The sequence below is a fragment of the Rhinoraja longicauda genome, chromosome 40 (genome assembly GCF_053455715.1).
Source record: "Rhinoraja longicauda isolate Sanriku21f chromosome 40, sRhiLon1.1, whole genome shotgun sequence".
NCBI lineage: Eukaryota > Metazoa > Chordata > Chondrichthyes > Rajiformes > Arhynchobatidae > Rhinoraja > Rhinoraja longicauda.
In genome coordinates this window covers 15,937,549-15,959,250 of record NC_135992.1, presented here as the reverse complement: position 1 = coordinate 15,959,250, position 21,702 = coordinate 15,937,549, and the positions used below count along the sequence as shown (strand labels likewise).

General features: G+C 50.1%; 1 pseudogene across 1 annotated transcript in view; it reads left to right on the top strand.

Moving 5' to 3' along the window:
* Positions 1-3,101: 3,101 nt before the first annotated feature.
* The window catches only part of LOC144611419 (transcription factor PU.1-like), a 24,675-nt pseudogene continuing 6,074 nt past the window's right edge, over positions 3,102-21,702 (top strand). Inside the window, exons 1-3 of the transcript XR_013549516.1 lie at positions 3,102-3,184; positions 18,226-18,250; positions 20,912-21,005. The product of XR_013549516.1 is annotated as a transcription factor PU.1-like (transcript). The remainder of the gene's footprint in view (positions 3,185-18,225; positions 18,251-20,911; positions 21,006-21,702) is intronic.

The following is a 21,702-nucleotide window of genomic DNA, read 5'->3' as shown; positions in this document are numbered from 1 at the left end:
ACCAAAGTGGGTAACCTCACACTTATCCACATTAAACTGCATCTGCCATGCATCCGCCCACTCACACAACCTGTCCAAGTCACCCTGCAACCTCATAGCATCTTCCTCACAGTTCACACTGCCACCCAGCTTTGTATCATCTGCAAATTTGCTAATGGTACTTTTAATCCCTTCATCCAAGTCATTGATGTATATTGTAAATAGCTGCGGTCCCAACACCGAGCCTTGCGGTACCCCACTAGTCACTGCCTGCCATTCTGAAAGGGACCCATTTATCCCCACTCTTTGCTTTCTGTCTGTCAACCAACTTTCTATCCATGTCAGTACCCTACCCCCAATACCATGTACTCTAATTTTGCCCACCAATCTCCTATGTGGGACCTTGTCGAAGGCTTTCTGAAAGTCGAGGTACACCACATCCACCGGCTCTCCCCTGTCAATTTTCCTAGTTACACCCTCAAAAAATTCCAGTAGATTAGTCAAGCATGATTTCCCCTTCGTAAATCCATGCTGACTCGGAACGATCCTGTTACTGCTGTCCAAATGCTCCGCAATTTCGTCTTTTATAATTGACCCCAGCATCTTCCCCACCACTGATGTCAGACTAACTGGTCTATGATTTCCCGTTTTCTCTTTCCCTCGAATTAGTTGTTCGTTACAGTGGTGCATTTTGGATGAGGGAGGGTTTGGAATTGGGGCTGTGAGATTTGAGTCATTGATTGGGGAGATTGGATTTGGGGTGTTATTGTACTGGGGAAGGTCTTGGATTAGTGGGTCTTTGGAAATGCTTCCAGTGAATTAGAAATTAGATCAGAAAAGCTCTTGGATTCATGAGTCATTGGAACTGGACCCATACGATCGGGCTTGGGAGTGTAATTGGAATGTGATGGGCTTAGATGAGAGCTATGTTCTTATGGTCTTAAGGAATAGTAGTAGATTGACCCGCACTCGGCCCATCAATTAAGGTCGCCAACTGTCCCGTATTAGCCGGGACATCCCGTATTTTGGCCGTAGTAGGGTTGCCAACTTCCTCACTCCCAAATAAGGGACAAAGGGTGACGTCACCGCCCCGCGCCCCACGTGACCTCACCCAGCCAGTGGCCACGTGCTCCCGCTCCACCAATGGCGTCCGCCATTGGTGGAGCGGGAGCACGTGGCCGCTGGCTGGGTGAGGTCACGTGGGGGCGCGGGGCGGTGACGTCACCTTGTCCCGTATTTGGGTGTGAGGAAGTTGGCAACCCCTAGTTACCATAACACTGGCATGGGGTGAAGGGGCTGTGGGAAAGAGGTTCATTGGGTCCTGCGCTCAATGGTCCTGATGCTGCCTTCCTGTTCATCGGCGAGACCAAGCGTCGACCAAGCGACCATTACACCCAACATTTGTGCTCAAGGCCTGCTGGATCTCCCGGTCGCACAACACTTTAACTCCCCCTCCCCTTCCCCATACAAACCTTTCTGTCCTGGGCCTCCTCCATTGCCAGATTGAGGCCACACGTAAACTGGAGGAACGGCACCTTGTATTCCACTTGGGTACCTCACCTTCACCTCCTTATCTCCGTATCTCCCTCTCCCCTGACATCAATCTGAAGAAGGGTCTCGACCCGAAACGTCACCCATCCCTCCTCTCCAGAGATGCTGCCTGACCTGCTGAGTTACTCCAGCATTTTGTGAATAAATACCTTCAGTCTGAAGAAGGGTCTCGACCCGAAACATCGCCCATTCCTCTCCAGAGATGCTGCCTGTCCCGCTGAGTTACTCCAGCACTCTGTGTCTATCTTCAATATGAACATTGGATTCTCCAATGTCAAGCAAATCAATCTCTCTTTCCAGGCCCCTTAACCCCACCTATTTTTCTCACTATCTCCCCCCACCCCCCAAACTTCACCCCCCACCTATCCAACCAGGGACCAGGTGGGCCGAAGGGCCTGTTTTTTTTGCCGCTGGCACAGATCTATGACTCTGTAAGTTGGCGACCTGTAACAGGTTAGTGTGGTTGGCGAGCAGGGATGTGTTACACGGGCAGGAATCAGGAAACAAACAGCCTATTGTCACTACTTGTGTGATCGCAGGTAAAATCTCTCCGCTGATTTTCATATCGTTTCTTTCCCTGGGTGACATTACAGTTGCTGCTCCTCAAAACAAACATGCTCGACTTTGAACAGTTAGTTGTACAACTCTGGTGATCATTTATTGGCGGTGTGTGGGGATAGTTATTCCCTGTGCATTATTCCCTGTGAAATAAGACGTCCTGGCCCTCTCCTGACACACACACACACACACACACACAATCACACACACACACACACACACACAATCACACACACACACACACACACACAATCACACACACACACACACAATCACACACACACACACACAATCACACACACACACACACACAATCACACACACACACAATCACACACACACACAATCACACACACACACACACACAATCACACACACACACACACACAATCACACACACACAATCACACACACACACAATCACACACACACACAATCACACACACACACAATCACACACACACACAATCACACGCACACACAATCACACACACACAATCACACACATGCAATCACACACACACGCACAATCACACACACACACAATCACACACACACATACACACAATCACATACAATAACACACATACACACACAAACACACACACACTCAATCACACACACACACAATCACACACACACTCAATCACACACACACAATCACACACACACATACACACAATCACACACACACTCAATCACACACACACACAATCACATACACACTCAATCACACACACAATCACATACACACACACACACACACACACACACACACACACACACACATACAATAACACACTCACACACACATACACACACAATAACACACACAATCACACACACACACACACACTCACACACACACAGCCAAACCCATTCGCACACAATATCTCAACTGTACCAGGACTGTGGATTGTGCAATGTACAAAGGGGATTTTTTTTTTGCGGTCAAATCACCAAGCTCCTCCTATTCCAAAATGCAGATTCTTTTTAAAAGCTTGTAGCGACAAGAGTTGCTCTCAAAAGAAACTAGACGGAAGATTGGCCGCGACACCTCTGGTTAATTCAACATGCACTCTCTGGAAACGCCACAGTGAGTACAATCCAACATAGACCCCGAGATACATCGAGTCCCAGCCCAGCCCAAGACGCCGGGGAAAGTTCTGGAAACTTTTTAAAGACTTTACTGGCTGTCTCACATGTCAATAAAGACCCCCCTCTTGGGTCTGTTTGGAGTTGCCTTCTCCCACATTGCTTGCTAATAATTTGTGAACTTTTCAGTATAAAAACGCTTCTGTTTCGGGCTTGGACCGAACTGATGTTGGACTTTAGTTGCGTGTCAATAAGATTGGGTTTTGTTGGATGGGTTTTTAAAGAAAACGAACCAATTTACAAACGGATGGCAAAAAAAACAACATATAAATTTAAGTTTGAGATGCAAAGAAAATGAATCAATTGAAGCTGTAACAATCTGGACTGTTTTAAAACAACTGGTGTTGGGAACAAACATGTTTTTATCAAACCTTTGACAGACTGTTTAGTGAAATCGCCTCTCCCTGTGAGTATGTGTAACATTGGCCTCTTGGCTGTAACTTCTGGACTTCCAAATCACGATTGTAATGAGTAAAATGTGTCTGTATCATAGGCACTCTTTGAGTTTCACTTGGATGACACTTGAAACTGATTTTAAAAGAAGTCTCATTATAGCTGACTGAAATACTGGACATTTAAAATGCAGGAAAGTTAATAACTGGGGTGGGTGGTGTGGCTTCCAAGAATGTCAGGGGTAGAGAGGGTCAGAGCAAAAACATTGGCTGGAAGCTCCACATGGATGAATGCTTTTGTTTCACCAGTTCTGAAGGGTCTCGACCAGAAACATCACCTATTCCATCTCTCCAGAGGTGCTGGAATTACTCCAGCACTTTGTGCCTATCTTTGATTTAAGCCGGCACCTACAGTTCTTTCCTGCACATGAATGCTTCTGTTCCTGTGTGTCCCAGTGCCCACTCTGCTCTGCATGTGTGATTGCCCCAGGAACCCTGAAGTTGCAACAGAGAAGGGGAGAGTTGTTGGCATTGCAGACCTGCAACTTTCCACCTTAAGAGCTTCTCGCTGGCGTGTGTGGAACTGGAGATGTAGGCTTGGGGCCGACCGGAGCCCACCTACCTCTACACTCTAATGTTCTTTATTATTGATGCTGGCTAATATAAATAGACAGCGTATTTGCATATCCGTTTGTCTTTTGCTGCTACAACTGTTGTACAACTTGTTCTCGCTTTCTAATGAGGTTATCGTGCTTTTGCGTCTGTCCAAACTGAAGACAACTTGAATATTTTCTGTCGAAACAATGAATCTGCAGATCAAAACATGGACAGGTGACGTTTTGGGTCAGGACCCTTCCCGAAACCTCACCTGTCCATTACCCCCAGAGATGCTGCCTGACCCGCTGAGTTACTCCAGCACTCTGTGTCTATCTTGAGTATTTTGTGCTTGCTTTCCTCAATATTTAAAAGATAATAGACAATAGACAACAGACGCAGGAGTGTCTATCCCCAGATAATTAACTTGAGGAGCACCTGGAGCAGAGGCATCTAGGAGCACAGGTACATCGCTCTGTGAAAGTGGTGTCACAGGTAGACAGGGAGTCTTGTAGAGCAGAGGCATCTAGGAGTGCAGGTACATCGTTCCCTGAAAGTGGTGTCACAGGTAGACAGGGAGTGTTGTGGAGCAGAGGCATCTAGGAGCATAGGTACATAGTTCCCTGAAAGTGGTGTCACATGTAGACAGGGAGTGTTGTAGAGCAGAGGGATCTAGGAGTGCAGGAGCATAGTCCCCTGAAAGTGGTGTCACTGGTCTATAGGATGTTGAAGAAGGCTCGTGGTACATTGGCCTTCATCAGTTGGGGCATTGAGCAAAGAAGTTGGGACCTAACGTTAGAGTTGTACGAGACGTTGGTGAGTTTGCACGGAGTATTGTGCTTGGTTTTGGCCAGCCTGCTGTCAGAAGGATGTCATTAAGCTGGAGAGAGGCAGAGAAGTTTTATGAAGATGTTGTCAGCATTGGAGAGTTTGAAGAGGCTAGGACTTTATCCCTTGGAGTGCAAGATTCTAATGGGCGATCTTATCGAGGTGTATGGAGTCATGGGGAATAGACAGGGTGAATTCACAGAGTCACTTTGCAGCAGGGTAGAGGAATCAAAAACTAAAAGACATGGGTTTAAGGTGAGGGGGGAGCAGCCTTGTAGAAGCCTGAAGAACAATGTTTGCACTCAGAGGGCGGTGGGTATATGGAATGAGCTGTCAGAGGAGGGAGATGGGAGATGCTATAACAGCATTGGACAGGCTCATGGATAGGAAAGGATTAGAGGGATATTCTGACAGCTAGTTCCATATTCTCACCATCCTCTAAGTGAAAAGGTTGTCCTACAGGTCTCTATTAAATCTTTCCCCTCTCATCTGAAGTCGATGCCCTCTAGTTCTTTATTCCCCTACCCTGGGCAAAACACTATGTGTTCATCCTCTCGGATCCTCCCCATGGTGTTCTGTTTAGTCTAGTTTATTGTCACGTGTACCGAGGTACAGTGAAAAGCTTTTGTTGCGTGCTAACCAGTCAGTGGAAAGACAATAGACAATAGGTGCAGGAGGAGGCCATTCGGCCCTTCGAGCCAGCATCGCCATTCAATGTGGTCATGGCTGATCATTCTCAATCAGTACCCCGTTCCTGCCTTCTCCACATACCCCCTGACTCCGCTATCCTTAAGAGCTCTATCCAGCTCTCTCTTGAATGCATTCAGAGAATTGGCCTCCACTGCCCTCTGAGGCAGAGAATTCCACAGATTCACAACTCTCTGACTGAAAAAGTTTTTCCTCATCTCAGTTCTAAATGGCCTACCCCTTATTCTTAAACCGTGGCCCCTTGTTCCGGACTCCCCCAACATTGGGAACATGTTTCCTGCCTCTAACGTGTCCAACCCCTTAATAATCTTATACGTTTCGATAAGATCTCCTCTCATCCTTCTAAATTCCAGTGTATACAATACATGATTACAATTGAGCCATTTACAGTATACAGACACAGGATAAGGGAATAATGTTTAGTGCAAGGTAAAGCCAGCAAAGTCCGATCAAGGATAGTCCGAGGGTCACCAATGAGGTGGACGGTGGTTCAGGACGGCTCTCTTGTTGTGATGAGACGGCTTTGCAAACAGCTTTGTGACACAGCATCTGTCTTCAGTAGTTGATGGGGTGCAGTGGGACATGGCAGATGCCAGTGTTCCTCTCCCAGTGCTACATGTATACCAGGCTGCTGATTGCCCAGTTGGATTTGTGCAACATCACACACACAGCGCGTTGGGTTAAATCTGCCGTGCGCCCGTGAAAGCCTCCGCTCCAATCGTTTCATCCTGTGCACATTGAGGTTTGTCTTATCTTCGCCAAATCTGTGGCCTCTCCCTCTCTCTGAGAGAACAGTTAACCCTGTCCACAGCAATACATGGGGTAGCTGGCTGTCCAACAGTGTGGACAGTGAACTCTCCAATGTCAAGTAATACCTCCCACCCTGACCCACACATTACCCCCACCACCGCCATCCCGCTGTTCCTTCCCTTCCTCTTCTCCCCTCCCCTCCTCTCATCTCCTCCTTTCCCCTCCTCCCTTCCTCCCCTCCCCTCCTCTCCTCCCCTCCTTTCCTCTCCTCCTCCTCTCCTCTCCTCCCTCCCTCTCCTCCTTTCCTCTCCTCCCTCCCTCTTCCTCTTTCCTCTCCTATCCTCCCCTCCTTTCCTCTTCCTCTTTCCTCTCCTATCCTCCCCTCCTTTCCTCCCCTCCTCTCCTCTCCTCCCTATGTTCATCTCCCATCCCCGAGTCTCCCTTTTCCCTTTTATTCCCCCTTCATTCCCCCCCCCCCCTTCCACCCACATCCCCTCCTCCGGCTTCACATTTCACTCCTACCCTCTCATCTCCTTTTCACCTCCAGCCATTGTCACACTCCACCCATCTCCACCCATCACTCGCCAGTCTGTCGAGCCCCCACCTCTCTCTCCAGCTTTCTTCCCCATCCCCCCCCTCCACCCCTCAACTCTATGAGTCAGAAGAAGGGTCCCAGCCCAAAACATCGTCAGTGAATGGCCTTCCACAGATGCTGCCTGACCTACTGGGTTCTTCCAGCACCGTGCCCATACCCTCTCTAGACTGGGCTAACTCTGTTTGCTGTGTAGGTTCACTTCCTTCACCCCACCACTGACTGCAGTGCATTCATCCCTGGAACTCTCTCCCTGAACCTTCCTATCCTCTGCCTCCTCCACCTCTGGTCTGCCCGCAAACCTACTCCATATCTCAGCTGCAACCATCTGCAATAACCTCTCCTTGTGATCGGGTATCATTTTGAGAGTGACGTCACAGTGAAACTCTGGGAGCATTGTTGGCAGATCGATGGTAGATCGATGCAGATTGTTGATGTGCATTGAATGAATGAATACTTTATTGTCACACAGTCACAGTGAAACTCCTTGCTTGCTCGCCCTAGGTATGCAAATAGTCACCCATAAAGGGCGCAGACAAAGTTACAAAGTTACAAAGGGCCCATCTTTGTCCCCCCCCCTCACCGCGATCCCCCCACACCAAGTCCTCCATTGTCCATTGTTCTTCCCCCCTCCCCTCACGACGGTCCCCCACACACAAGGTCTCTATGTTCTCTCCCCCCCCCTCACCGCGATCCCCCCACACCAGGTCCACCATTGTCCATTGTCCGTTGTCCTTCCCTCCCCTGCGCTGGGTCCGTTGTTCCATTGACGTATCACGTTGACTTCCCACACCACCAACAGTGCACTTGGTTCCAGTCCTCGAAGAGGAGAGAACGTTACACATCTCCAAGTGCCGTCCCAGGAGAGAAGGAATGGGTGACGTTTCGTGTCGAGACCCTTCTTCAGTCTCGACCCGAAACGTCACCCATTCCTTCTCTCCTGAGATGCTGCCTGACCTGCTGAGTTACTCCAGCATTTTGTGAATAAATACCTTCGATTTGTACCAGCATCTGCAGTTATTTTCTTATATTCCAAATGCCGTCTGTGATCCAGTTGTGTTGATGGACTGGTTGTACAACTGAATGGCGAGAGGCAGAGATCGGGTGGAGAGTCCGAACCTTGCCCCCAAAGTGGAAATGTTAAACACTAGAGAACATAGTGAAAAGGGGCAAGGTTTAAAGGAGATGGTGCAGGGTGATTACTTTACACAAAGAGGGTGGTGGGTGCGTGGAACCAGGGGTGGTGGTGGAGGCAAGTACAATAGAGGTGTTTAAGAGACCGCATGGATCTACAGGGCATAGAGGATTACATGCAGGCAGTGGAGATGATGAGGTCAACTTTGCATTCTTCTCAGCATGGACATTGTGGGCCGAAGGGCCTGTTGCTGTGCTTCACTGTTCTATGAGTTAACTTTATTTTGTTCAACTGGAGGGGTGACGACAATGAAGGGGAATTTGAGGCACATTGAGAGAGTTCCTTAATTACTGCTGATTTTTAAAAAATCCCTTCCTCACCTCATCTGACCTCCAAACATGCTCTGGCCAAATAGAAAAGGCAACATTCTCCTAATCCTGCAACAATAATAACCGCAGCTAGCCACCAGGAGGCGGCCAAGAGCAGAGTAACCTGGGAAGCTCTTGGGTCTGCTCATGTCCTTGGAGCTATTGAGGTTGGTCACTAAGATGGGGCAGTCCCTCAGCCCACAGCTCCTCACCATCGCTTGTTGGAGCACCAACGTACTGTCTGAAGCTTTCATGGAGTCACACAGCGTGGAAACAGGCCCTCCAACCCAACTAGCCCATGCCAACCAATGCCCCATCTACCCTAGCCCTGAACCCAACTAGCCCGTGCCAACCAATGCCCCATCCACCCAAGAGCTGAACCCAACTAGCCCGTGCCAACCAATGCCCCATCTACCCCAGCCCTGAACCCAATTAGCCCTTGCCAACCAATGCCCCATCTACCCAAGAGCTGAACCCAACTAGCCTTGCCAGCCAATTCCCCATCTACCCCAGCCCTGAACCCAACTAGCCCTTGCCAACCAATGCCCCATCTACCCCAGCCTTGAATCCAACTAGCCCGTGCCAACCAATGCCCCATCCACCCAAGAGCTGAACCCAACTAGCCTTGCCAGCCAATGCCCCATCTACCCACGAGCTGAACCCAACTAGCCTTGCCAGCCAATGCCCCATCTACCCACGAGCTGAACCCAACTAACCCTTACCAGCCAATGCCCCATCTACCCGAGCTGAACCCAACTAGCCCGTGCCAACCAATGCCCCATCTACCCCAGCCTTGAACCCAACTAGCCTTGCCAGCCAATGCCCCATCTACCTTAGTCCTGAACCCAACTAACCCTTGCCAACCAATGCCCCATCTACCCTAGCCCTGAACCCAACTAGTCTGTGCCAACCAATGCCCATCTACCCGAGCTGAACCCAACTAGCCCGTGCCAACCAATGCCCCATCTACCCCAGCCCTGAACCCAACTAGCCCTTGCCAGCCAATGCCCCATCTACCCCAGCCTTGAACCCAACTAGCCTTGCTAGCCAATGCCCCATCTACCCAAGAGCTGAACCCAACTAGTCAGTGCCAACCAATGCTCCATCTACCCTAGTCCTGAACCCAACTAACCCTTGCCAACCAATGCCCCATCTACCCTAGCCCAGAACCCAACTAGTCAGTGCCAACCAATGCCCCATCTACACTAGTCCTGAACCCAACTAACTCTTGCCAACTAATGCCCCATCTACCCTAGAGCTGAACCCAACTAGTCTGTGCCAACCAATGCCCCATCTACCCTAGCCTTGAACCCAACTAGCCTGTGCCAACCAATGCCCCATCTACCCAAGAGCTGAATTTGGCCCAAATCCCTCTAAACCTTTCCTGTTCCTGTGGGCACACCACAGGGGTAGGCCCTTCAGCCCATAATGCCCGTGCTGAGCATGATGCCGTGTTACACTAATCTCTTCCACCTGCACGTGATCCATGTCCCTCCATTAACTGCTTACCCATGCGCCTGTCTAAACGCCTCTTAAACACTGCCTCCACCATCACTCCTCCACCCACCCACCCACCCTCCCCTCTCAGAGTTACTCCTTGCCTGTTGTGTGCTGTTTGACTGAATCCCTCGTGCTGTTGGGGCATTAACCGTGGAGAGCGGCACTTTAGGCAGCAGGAGATGGCAGGTCATGGACTGGGAAGAGTCGGTGCCATTTCCCCCACGTTAGCATACCCAGAGTGGAGTTGCGGAGTGCAACCGGGCCTTATGACCACCACATGGCAACGTCACTTCTCCAAAGCAGCTCCTCCTGACGGACTGGAATTAGTCAGCGCTGACAGCATTGTGAAACCAACTGCAGCAAGTCCACTGCTCTGACCCACGCCAGCACCCCCCTCACATGCCAACAGTGTTTGATAAGGTCATAAATGATAGGAGCAGAATTAGGCCATTTGGCCCATCTACACTATTCTATCATGGCTGATCTATCTCTCCCTCCTAACCCCATTCTCCTGCCTTCTCCCCATTACCCCTGACACCCGCACTGATCAAGAATCTATCTATCTCTGCCTTAAAAATACCCACTGACTTGGCCTCCACAGAATTCCACAGATTCACCACCTTCTGACTAAAGAAATTCCTCCTCATCTCCTTCCTAAAGGAACGTCCTTTAATTCTGAGGCTGTGCCCTCTGGTCCTAGACTCTCCCACTAGTGGAAACACCCTCTCCACATCCACTCTATCCGGGCCTTTGTCGACAAACGCTCATTATAGGTTAAGCTACTCATTCCTGGGGTCATCGGTGGTGCAGCGGTAGAGTTGCTGCCTTACAGCGAATGCAGCGCCGGAGACTCAGGTTCGATCCTGACTACGGGCGCCGTCTGTACGGAGTTTGTACGTTCTCCCCGTGACCTGCGTGGGTTTTCTCCGAGATCTTCGGTTTCCTCCCACGCTCCAAAGACGTGCAGGTACGTAGGATAATTGACTGGGTAAATGTTAAAATTGTCCCTAGTGTGTGTGTAGGATAGTGTTAGTGTGCAGGGATCGCTGGGCGGCACGGACCCGGGGGGCCGAAGGGCCTGTTTCCGCGCTGTATCTCTAAATCTAAAATCTAAAAAAATATCTAAATCATTCTTGTAAACCTCCTCTGTCCAGACAGAACAATAACATTCTCACTTGCAGCAGCACAGGGCAATGTGTAAACATAGTGTACTGTAAACAATATCATAAACAAGAACAAAAACGTTCAGTGTGTGTGTACTCACATATACACATGTATATACACACACGCGCACACATACATACACATAAAGAACAAACAGATCGTGATAGTGCAATAATAACAATACTAGTCTAAATGCTGGAGTAACTCAGCGGGACAGGCAGCATCTCTGGAGAGAAGGAATGGGTGACGTTGTGGGTCGAGACCCTTCTTTCTTTGGTTTAAACCAGCATCTACAGTTCCTTCGTACACTACAATAGTCTATGTAGTTCGGAGCTTATTTGAGGTTGTGGTGTTTAGTAGCCTGATGGCTGTAGGGAAGAAGCCATTCCTGAACTTGGACGTCACAGTTTTCCGGCTCCTGTTCCTTCTTCCTGTCCTGGTCTTCGGCAACTATCCACGACAGTCCATCGTTCATCACTGTTCTGTACAAGTGCTGTCGTAAATGTTTATGTGGTAAACTCAAAGATATTCAGCAGGTCAGGCAGGATCTGCAGAAAGAGAACACAAAAATGCTGGAGTAACTCAGTGGGTCGGGCAGCATCTCTGGAGAGAAGGAATGGGTGACGTTTCGGGTCGAGACCCTTCCTCAGACTGAAGAAGGGTCTCGACCCGAAACGTCACCCATTCCTTCTCTCCAAGATGCTGCCTGACCCGCTGAGTTACGCCAGCATTTTGTGATACTTTTGATTTGTACCAGCATCTGCAGTTATTTTCCTGCACAACTTTAAAACATTGCCTATCCTTGTTCTCCAAAGATGCTGCCTGACCCGCTGAGTTACTCCAGCACTCTGTGAAACGTCACCCACTCCTCTCCACAGATGCTGCCTGACCCACTGAGTTACTCCAGCACTCTGTGAAATGTCACCTATCCATGTTCTCCAGAGATGCTGCCTGACCCGCTGAGTTACTCCAGCACTTTGCATTCTGTGCAAGATTCTAGCATCTGCAGTTCCTAGTGTCTCTATGTTAACATGATCTTGAGTGGAAAACAAGGTGCTGGAGGAACTCAGCGGGTCTGGCAGCATCTGTGGAAGGAATGGACCGACGAGGTTTTGGGGCGGGACCCTTCTTCGGTCTCTATTCCCTCCACAGTTGCTGCCTGACCCACTGAGTTTCTCCAGCTCTTTGTTTTTTTGCTCAAGATAGCAGCATCAGCAGTTCCCGGCATCTCTCCTATCTCTGGAGCAGATAGAAGATCTTCCAACGCAGGCCGCAAGCCGAGGACAAGTGTCAGTGAAGAATCGTAGCCTGTTGGGTTGGGTTGGGTGGGACGGTGTTAGTGGAACGGTGGATGGTATTTTTAAAGTCAACACAATTTAACCGCACCGCTTAAAAAATATATTTAGTGGTGTCAGACAGCTGTGTGGAGCAGAGGGCTCGGGGTGGGGTGGAGATTAAATCACACCAACCACTGATGGAGTTAACCGAGGGAGGAGAGCACGACAGAGGCAGAGCCTAGTGGGGGCCGGGCATGTTGCTGGGTGCTGAGACACAGGGATGGTTCAGGGGCAATGGGAACGGTGTGCGTGTTTAGAGGGTGCTCCTGTCAACAGGAACATTACCTGAACTTCAGGCCAGCTCGGGTTTATAGTCACGTGTACCAAGGTACAGTGAAAAGCTTTTGCTGCGTGCTAACCAGTCAGGGGAAAGACAATACGTGATTACAATCGAGCCATTTACAGTGTACAGTTACATGATAAGGGAATAACGTTTAGTGCAAGGTAAAGCCAGCAAACTACAGGGGCTGGGCCTGTACTCACCCGAGTTTAGAAGAATGAGGAGGGACCTCATTGAAACGTATTGAACAGTGAGCGGCCTGGATAGAGTGGATGAGGAGAGGATGTTTCCACTAGTGGGAGAGTCTAGGAACTAGAGGTCATAGCCTGAGAATTAAAGGACGTTCCCTTAGGAAGGAGATGAGGAGGAATGTCTTTAGTCAGAGGGTGGTGAATCTGTGGAATTATTTGCCACAGAAGGCTGTGGCAGCCAAGTCCAAGTGGATATTTTTAAAACAGAGGATAGACTCTTGATTAGTGCGGGTGTCGGGGGTTATGGGGAGAAGGCAGGAGAATGGGGTTAGGAGGGATAGATAGATCTGCCATGATTGAATGGCGGAGTAGACTCGATGGGCCGAATGGCCTGATTCTGCTGCTATTACTTATGACCAAAGTCCGATGAAGGATAGTCCGAGGGCCACCAAAGTGGTGGCGGGATAAGGAACTGATGGATCGGCCGGTAAGCCTGGGCACAACTCGGCTGTGGGGTCTGTGGCTAATCTGACGTCACTCACATCCTGGAGGCAGAGCAACACTTCCATGCAGTTCCTCTTTCCAGCGGTGGGGCCGGTGGGGACATGGAACAGTTTGCTCTTGTTGCCTTCCCTTGCAGCCACAATAGAAATGGTTGGCATGGTGGCGCAGCGGGTAGAGCTGCTGCCTCACAGCGCCGGAGACCCGGGTTCCATCCCGACTACGGGCGCTGTCTGTACGGAGTTTGTACGTTCTCCCCGTGACCTGCGTGGGTTTTCTCCAAGATCTTCGGTTTCCTCCCACACTCCAAAGACGTACAAATTTCTAGGCTAATTGGCTTGGTATAAATGTAAATTGTCCCTAGTGTGTGTAGGATAGTGTTAGTGTGTGTAGGATAGTGTTAGTGTGCGGGGATCGCTGGTCGGTGCGGACTCGGTGGGCCGATGGGCCTGTTTCCACGCTGTATCTCTAAACTGAACTAAACACAACTAACTGTAGATGCTGGAATCTTGAACAAAGCAAAGTGCTGGAGGAACTCAGCGGGTCAGGCAGCATCTGTGGAAGGAATGGAGAGATGCAGTTTTGGGTCAGGTCCCTTCTTCAGTCTGTTCTGATTGTTGCAAAGGAGTGGTGGCGTTGGGATGGAAGAGGACCAAGATATCAGGGGGATTTCCACCCACACTGGGATATTTCTGACCCAAAGCGTCACCTATCCATTTCCCTCCACAGGTGCTACCCGACAAGCTGAGCTCCGATACCTTCTACCCAATGGCAGGAGTGAGATGAGAGTGTGGTCAGGGTGGTTACAGATACACGATAAGGGAATAACGTTTAGTGGACACCAAAGTCCGATCAAGGATAGTCCGAGGGTCTCCAATGAGGTAGATAGTAGTTCAGCACTGCTCTCTGGTTGTGGTAGGATGGTTCAGTTGCCTGATAACAGCTCGGAAGAAACTGTCCCTGAATCTGGAGGTGTGCGTTTTCACACTTCTGTACCTCTTGCCCGATGGAGGAGGGGGAGAAGAGGGAGTGGCCGGGGTGAGACTGGTCCTTGATGATGCTGCTGGCCTTGCCGAGGCAGCGTGGGTGTAGATGGAGTCAGTGGGAGGGAGGTTGGTTCGTGTGTGTGATGGTCTGGGCGTTATTGAGCCAGATTTATTTTTGCAACAACCCAGTGGTTTAGCAGTCACCATGGTTTCATATTTGAACGTCCCAGCTGCTGTGGTGGGATTTGAACCCACAACTCTGAAGTGGGGGTCCAGGTGGCAGTCCAGTAACGTTACCCACTGTGCCACCACATTATGTCGCGGTGGGGAAGATACTGCTGCTGTCTTGTGGCAACAGCCTTTGTTTAAACAACACCTGCGCTGCAGTACAGGTACCTCCGGCTACCTGTATACTGCCTGTCCAGGTAGTGCGGTCAGTCACACGGCATGGAAACAGGCCCTTAGCCCTTCCATGCCCACCAACGTGTCCCATCTACTCTGGTCCCACTTCCCTCTGGACCTGTCCTGTCCATCTACCTCTTCAAATGCCTTTCAAATATAGTTGTGGCAGCAGCCTCCACTACCTCCTGCGACAGCTCGTTCCACACACCCACAGCCCACTGTGTGGAAAACAGGCCAGGCAGCATCTCTGGACAACGCCGAGAGGTGACACTTTGGGTCTTCAGGTGGGTCTGCAGAAGGACTCCTCACTCCCACTCTCGTGAAGGCTGGGAGTCCGTGCTGAACTCCACACCACTCCAGTGGCTGCACAACCCCAGGTGGGACATAGAACAGGTTTCACACTGGAGCAGAGAGCCTGGCACCCGGCACTCCTGGAGACAACAACAAGACAGGGGGAGAGGGAGAGGGAGAGGGAGAGGGAGAGGGAGAGGGAGAGGTGAGAGGAGAGGGAGAGGGAGAGGGAGAGGGAGAGGGAGAGGGAGAGGGAGAGGGAGAGGGAGAGGGAGAGGGAGAGGGAGAGGGAGAGGGAGAGGACAGAGGGAGAGACAGAGGAGAGACAGAGAGCAGAGAGAGAGTGAGAGACTGAGACAGAGAGAGAGACAGAGGACAGAGAGACAGAGAGAGAGAGAGAGAGAGAGAGAGAGAGGGAGAGAGAGAGAGAGAGAGAGAGAGAGAGAGAGAGGAGAGAGGGAGAGAGGGAGAGAGGGAGAGAGAGAGAGAGAGAGAGAGAGAGAGAGAGAGAGAGGGAGAGAGGGAGAGAGGGAGAGAGGGAGAGAGAGAGAGAGACTGATTACCTTGGAGATGAGCGATGTGGGGTAAGGCACAGTGTGGGTGAGGTGGGATGGGGAGGGGGAGGGGGAGTGTCGGGGCTCCAACAGAAAGAAATAGATCATAAACAGGAGATTTATTTTGGAGATAGTGTGGAAACAGGCCCTTCGGCCACCGGGTCCACACTGCCCTGCGATCCCCACACACTAACTCTATGCTACACACACGAGGGACCATTTACAATTTTACAAAAGCCATTAACCTACAAACCTGTACGCTTTTGGAGTGTGGGAGGAGACCAGAGCACCCGGAGAAAACCCACGCGGAAAACGTACAAACTCCGCACAGACAGCGCCCGTAGTCAGGATGGAACCCGGGTCTCCGGCGCTGTGAGGCAGCAGCTCTACCCGCTGCGCCAACGTGCCGCCATGTGTCATTGTCACACGTTCAATTGTCAGATGTATCGGCAGCAGACCTAGGAAGTACTCACTTGCTGCAGCTTTACTGACCCGTTAATGCACTAAAAACAGATGATCAAAAAAATAATAAATTAATCGTCAGTAATACTCGCAAACCAGACCATAATACTGCGAAGAAGACACAGAGTGCTGGAGTAACTCAGCGGGTCAGGCAGCATCTGTGGAGAACATGGACAGGTGACGTTTCACAGAGTGCTGGAGTAACTCAGCGGGTCAGGCAGCATCTGTGGAGAACATGGATAGGTAACGTTTCACATGGATAGGTGACGTTTCACAGAGTGCCGGAGTAACTCAGCGGTATGGCCTCTGATCGTCTCCTGACTGGGCGGAAGCTGACTGTGCAAGGCGGTCATGTTGTTCTGATGACCCTTGCTTATTTATTGTGGTTTGCAGACAGTGTGACTTCTGTCTAAATGTGATCCTGACTCAGACAAGTGTCTTGCAACCATTGGTCAGGAGTGCTTTCTGTTTTATTTGCTTTAGTTTTCATGGAACTAGTGCAAACTCGGGTGATTGATGGTCTCAATGGGCCGAAGGGCCTGTTGTTGTATCTCTAAAGTAAATTAAACCCAAGACACAGATTGCAACGGAAGGTATCACAAAATGCTGGAGTAACTCAGCAGGTCAGGCAGCATCTCTGGAGAGAAGGAATGGGTGACGTTTCGGGTCGAGACCCTTCCTCAGACTGATGTCAAGGGGGGGGGGAGACTTTGTCCAAAATAGCCAACATCAATTATTCAGAAACCAGCCTAATAAACAGAGGAAACTGAACGTAGCACAGAGATGATTTACAAGGATGTTGACAGGATTAGAGTGCCAGAGATATGGAGAGAGGTTGAGCAGATTAGGACTCTACTCCTTGGAGCACAGGAGGCTGAGGGGTGATCTTACAGAGGTCTATAAAATCATGAGGGGAATGGCTTGGGAGTATTTTACCCAGAGTAGGAGAATCAAGAACCAGAGGACATGGGTTTAAGGTGAGAGGAGAAAGATTTATTCAAGTCAAGTCAAGTCAAGTCTATTTGTCACACACAAACACAAGATATGCAGTGAAATGAAAGTGCCAACGCCTGCGGATCGTGCTAAACTACAAAACACAACAGAAAGAAAATGTTTGAACACAAAAATAAATGAATGGTGGATAAATTAAATGAGTCCCTGGTGATATGAGAGTTAACAGTCCTGGTGGCCTGTGGGAAGGAACCTGAGGGGTAACTTTTTCACATGAAGGGTGGTGGGGGTATGGAACGAGCTGCCGGAGGAGGTAGTTGAGGCAGGGACTATCCCAACGTTTAAGAAACATTTAGACAGGTACATGGATAGGACAGGTTTGGAGGGATTTGGGCCAAACGCAGGCAGGTGGGACTGGTGAGGCTGGTTGTTGTGGGCAGGTTGGGCTGAAGGGCCAGTTTCCACACTCTATGACTCTATGGCCCACTGTCACTGTGAGGCCATTTTGTCCGTTCTGTTATAAAAGGTTCCACGATTATCTTTGTTGCCAGGGACCCAGGTTCGATTCTGACCTCGGGTGCAGTCTGTGTGGAGTTTGCACGTTCTCCCTGTGACTATGAGGGATTCTGCTATGGGTTCTGGTTCCCTCCCGCATTCCAAAGATGGGAATTATGTTTGGAACTGTTCTGTAGTTGCTGACTTCTGTCGTGTGGGAAAATAACTGCAGGTGCCGGTACAAATCGAAGGGATCACAAAATGCTGGAGTAACTCAGCGGGTCAGGCAGTATCTCTGGAGAGAAGGAATGGGTGACGTTTCGGGTCGAGACCCTTCTTCAGACTCCAGTCATGCTGCCTGACCCGCTGAGTTACTCCAGCATTCTGTGATACCTTCGATCTGCATCAGAGAGGATTGTTTTGTTGAAGCAGGTTTGGGAAAACCATGGTTTTCTGCTACTATTAATGTTCTAAATATTCTTTTATTTTTGTTCCCTCTAGGATTGAACCACCACAGATTTCTCTAGTAAGTATTGAACGTTAATATATATATTTTGCAAATGAATATGTATATATATATATATCATATCATATCATATCATATCATATATATACAGCCGGAAACAGGCCTTTTCGGCCCACCAAGTCCGTGCCGCCAGCGATCCCTGCACATTAACACTATCCTACACACACTAGGGACAATTTTTACATTTGCCCAGCCAATTAACCTACATACCTGTACGTCTTTGGAGTGTGGGAGGAAACCGAAGATCTCGGAGAAAACCCACGCAGGTCACGGGGAGAACGTACAAACTCCTTATAGTGCAGCACCCGTAGTCAGGATCGAACCTGAGTCTCCGGCGCTGCATTCGCTGTAAAGCAGCAACTCAACCGCTGTGCTACTGTGCCGTTGCCCTAGGCTGGGTTGATCAGACTTCACTGTTAGAGTGGGGTTGCACGGTGGCGCAGCGGGTAGAGCTGCTGCCTCACGGAGCCAGAGACCCAGGTTTGACCCTGGCTATGGCTGCTGTCTGCACGGAGTTTGCACGTTCTCCCCGTGACCTGCGTGGGTTTCTCCGGGTGCTCCGGTTTCCTCCCACACTCCAAAGACGTACAGGTTTGTAGGTTAATTGGGCTTGGTATAAATGTAGAAAATTGTCCCTAGTGTGTGTATGATAGTGTTAATAGACAATAGACAATAGGTGCAGGAGGAGGCCATTCGGCCCTTCAAACCAGCACCGCCATTCAATGTGATCATGGCTGATCATCCACAATCAGTACCCCGTTCCTGCCTTCTCCCCATACCCCCTGACTCCGCTATCCTTAAGAGCCCTATCTAGCTCTCTCTTGAATGCATTCAGAGAATTGGCCTCCACTGCCTTCTGAGGCAGAGAATTCCACAGATTCACAACTCTCTGACTGAAAAGTTTATGTGTGGGGATCGCTGGTCGCGTGGTCTCGGTGGCCGAAGGCCTTGTTTCTACACTGTATCTCTAAACTAAACTAAACAGGGCACTGGATAATTATTCTAAACCTTCCTGTGAAATTCTTCACTTCCTTGTCAATGCTTTTACTGCACATTGATCAATCTTTTAAGTCGCTTGTAACAATCGGTGGTTAAAAAATGTTTTTAGATATGGTCCTACAAACTTTGCAGTCTGTAGAAGGGTCTCGACCCGAAACGTCACCCATTTCTTCTCTCCAGAGATGCTGCCTGACCCGCTGAGTTACTCCAGCGTTCTGTGTCTGTCTTCGGGGTTAAACCCGCATCTGCAGTTCCTTCCTACACATGGAGACTAACGTGGGCAGGGAGCAGATGGCATGGATGACGTGCTGTGAAGTACTGGGAAAGAGAAAGTGACAGGCAGGCAAGCATCTATTCAAATGATCAGCGCGGTTCACTGAGCAATCGTGGACATCATCTGTCACTCCCCCCACTCCCCAGAGCCCAGACAGCACAGATACGGGCCCAAACACCATGGCAAGAGGAAACAGCTGGCAATGTGGGTTCAAACCCCACGCTCTCTCTCTCTCTCTCTCTCTGCCCACCTGAGCCACGGCAAACACTCGCTGCAAATACGCAGCGGGTAGAGCTGCTGCCTCACAGCGCCACACCCCAGTGTACTTGTACACACTGGAATTTAGAAGGGGATCTTATCGAAACGTATAAGATTATTAAGGGGTTGGACACGTTAGAGGCAGAAAACATGTTCCCAATGTTGGGGGAGTCCAGAACAAGGGGCCACAGTTTAAGAATAAGGGGCAGGCCATTTAGAACGGAGAACAACAAGATCTGGGTGTCCTAGTGCATCAGTCACTGAAAGGAAGCATGCAGGTACAGCAGGCAGTGAAGAAAGCCAATGGAATGTTGGCCTTCATAACAAGAGGAGTTGAGTATAGGAGCAAAGAGGTCCTTCTGCAGTTGTACAGGGCCCTAGTGAGACCACACCTGGAGTACTGTGTGCAGTTTTGGTCTCCAAATTATAGGAAGGATATTCTTGCTATTGAGGGCGTGCAGCGTAGGTTTACTAGGTTAATTCCTGGAATGGCGGGACTGTCATATGTTGAAAGACTGGATCGACTAGGCTTGTATACACTGGAATTTAGAAGAATGAGAGGAGATCTTATCGAAACGTATAAGATTATTAAGGGGTTGGACACGTTAGAGGCAGGAAACATGTTCCCAATGTTGGGGGAGTCCAGAACCAGGGGCCACAGTTTAAGAATAAGGGGTAGGCCATTTAGAACGGAGATGAGGAAAAACTTTTTCAGTCAGAGAAGGTGTGGTAGATGTGGCATTGCCTGGCGAACGGCCGTGGCACAGTGCTGAGGGTCCTTCCATCTGCTGCCATCCTTCATGGGAGCGGCCAACACAGACCTCCTCAATCACACGAAGGCATCAGGGGGTTATGGGGAGAAGGCAGGAGAATGGGGTGAGAGGGAGGGATCGATCAGCCATGATTGAATGGGCAAGCAGTCTTGATGGGCCGAATTCTGCTCCTCTGACTTGTGAACAAAGGAACTTCAGACTGAAGAAGGGTCCCGACCTGAGACGCCACCTACTCCTTGTTCTCCAGAGGTGCTGCCCGACCTGCTGAGTTACTCCAGCACTTTGTGCCAAAAGCAGCACCTGCAGTTGCTTGTCTGTACGTTTAGTGCGCTGACAGCTGTGCCCTCTTCTCCACAGTACCCTGACACCACGTCGTATGAGACGGACGCCTACTGCAAGCACCAACCGGCCCTGTACTCGTATTACGTAGCGGATGCAGAACAGCCCACAGGTAGGTCGTTGTTCTCCCATTACTGGCTGTGCCGGACCCCCCGTAAATCACCCGTCTCCCACCCAGCGAACAGCTACTCTTCGCCACTTTGACGGGACGACCCTTTGCGTTTGGCGCCCGTGGAATGCCGCGCCACTGGTGGTGGTGGGTGGCACCAGTGATCACTCACTCTCCACCATTTCCCCTGGGCGTGGCTGTCAGTGGCAAAGCCCTCGTCCGGTCCTCTTCACCGTAGAGTGAGTGAGACCAGTCTAGCGGCCAGGCTACCCGGAGTGCCGGGGCTTAGCTCCAGGGGACACTGCAGGAGGGGCGAGGTGGGGTAGTGTACGTAGCGAGCTGTAGTCAACCCACTGCCCTTTGGCCCATCTCACCCATGGGCTGACCTGGGTGGGTCACAGGGTATGTGGGCCGCTCCTCCTACACCTGGCACCCTGCCGTCCAGAGCTGACCGCCCACCCACTCAGCCAGGATGATCGCAGGTGTACGTAGTGTACACAGGTGTACACAGGTGTACACAGGTGTACGTAGTGTACGCAGGTGTACACAGGTGTACACAGGTGTACACAGGTGTACGTAGTGTACGCAGGTGTACACAGGTGTACGTAATGTACATGGGTGTACACAGGTGTACATAGTGTACATAGGTGTACACAGGTGTACGTAGTGTACACAGGTGTACACAGGTGTACGTAGTGTA